Genomic DNA, 1982 nt, shown 5'->3' on the forward strand with positions numbered 1-1982 from the left:
TATTTATTTAATAACAATAATGATCAAGTTTACAGTTCAAATAGTCAGTAGAGACAGTGGTTGTAGTTACGTAATAATGAGAACATTTCATGGGAAAATAAATTAGAAAGTTTAGTTAATGGTGATCAAATACTGGTGAACGTAATGGATACCGTAATCACATTTCATACTACTGGGTGAAATTACAGAAACAGGAGATACCAGAGGGAGCTTGGCGTCCACCATCGTGTAAGATCTTTATTTAGTCTTTAAAAGTCTGATATCGTTTCCCCTATCCTCTTGATTTATATGAAATGTAAAAAGCGATAATATATTACTACCAAATCCAACTTGGCCGCATGTCTGCCAATTTTTTGTTTTTCTAATCAGTCTCAAAATCAAACCGCCTAAGTAGAAACCAAAGCTAACTTAAATATGATATTTAAGAAACATCCATCCAGTACTTCTCAAGAAATAGCACAGTCAAAATCCAAGATGGCCGCCTGTCGGATTAAGGACACACAAGTTATGTCACGGAAAACAATTTTTAAATTTAGAGTAACAGTAATCAGGACCAATGACCCTGGCACCTGAAAAGCAATTCAAAGCAAACCATTTTGTAAGGAAGCATTGTATGAGGTTTGATTCGCTGAAGCAAACTCGAGTTATTTAAGGGAAATTGGTTGTGCTATTTAACAGTGACCTTGACCTTTGACCTTCAAAATTGTAAAGCAATCCTAAGCGAACACTTTCAGTAAGGAAGTAATGTATGAAGTTTGGGTTAAATTGGCCACAGAAAAATCTGGTTTTCACATGGAAACTGATTTTTTTATTCATAGCAACAGGGATCTTGACCTTTAACCTTGGGAGATGAAATGCTTCATAACCCAAGCAAGCATTTTCTTCAAGGAGGCTTGGCATAAAGTATGAGTGCCATTGACCCGACAGAATATGAGATACTGTACAGAAATGAAAAAACAGAAAGAGTCAGACAGGCCAATTACTATAGGGCACCATATCTCATGTGGTGCTCTAAAAATCATTTATGAATGGACAGACGACCAGAGACATGAGGCAATTTAAAAATCCCACAAAAAATGAGAAGCAAACTGCATTTCCCAAACCCCCCACTCAGCTTTATAGTACTAGTAACACTGGCATGTGCTGCAAAATCTACTCTGTTGGCCAGAAGTTATTAAAGGATTCTGTATTTAATAGTACCTAGACAGTGCAAACAAAAGGGAATTGAAATTTTTGTGAAAAACAAAAGCTTACACATATAATATTTTACCTAACAGCATACAATATTCTTTGTTCTATTTTAATTTCTAGAAAGAGGTGCTGAACCTGTCTACTCTTTAGTCACACTATTTCTACCTTAGTGTTCATAGGATAATAGTATAGCTGAAGAAGTTGGTCGATTCTTCACCATCTTATGTTCCACACAGGTCATTTGTCTGATGAAGGTGACTGTATAGTCATCAAAACATCACACTTAAATCATCTTCTGGTTGTATCATAGAAACCGCTATTCTTTGAATCTTAAGTCAATTTCCATTTCATATGACATTTATGGAACAAATTATTCACTGTACCTCTTAAAAGCTGGTATATCATTATTTTGAGAAGGGAAGGTAATTTAAGGTCCTTTGTTACCCAAGAGATACAATGTATCACCAAATTATCACAGTATTAAGACTACATTCACGAATACTTTCATAACAACCTCCAGGTATTTTCTCCGAGAGTAAACATCAAATCACTCTATGTGATAGTGGTCCTACATTAGTGTGATGAAGTATTACCTAGCTGTAGATATACATAGACTAAGTACATTACATATATCTAGATACAGAAGTCCCAAAATTTGTTTACTTTAATTACACCACAAGGAATTTATTTACCATACTTCCAGTTCATGGGATATTATGTATATTCTTTTATAAATTAGTTGCAGATAAACAAAGAAATATTTCAAACAAATAAAAAGCAAAGTCGATATG

Source organism: Ylistrum balloti, unplaced genomic scaffold (genome assembly GCF_031769215.1).
Source record: "Ylistrum balloti isolate Yb309-2 unplaced genomic scaffold, AGI_CSIRO_Ybal_v1 Utg370212, whole genome shotgun sequence".
NCBI lineage: Eukaryota > Metazoa > Mollusca > Bivalvia > Pectinida > Pectinidae > Ylistrum > Ylistrum balloti.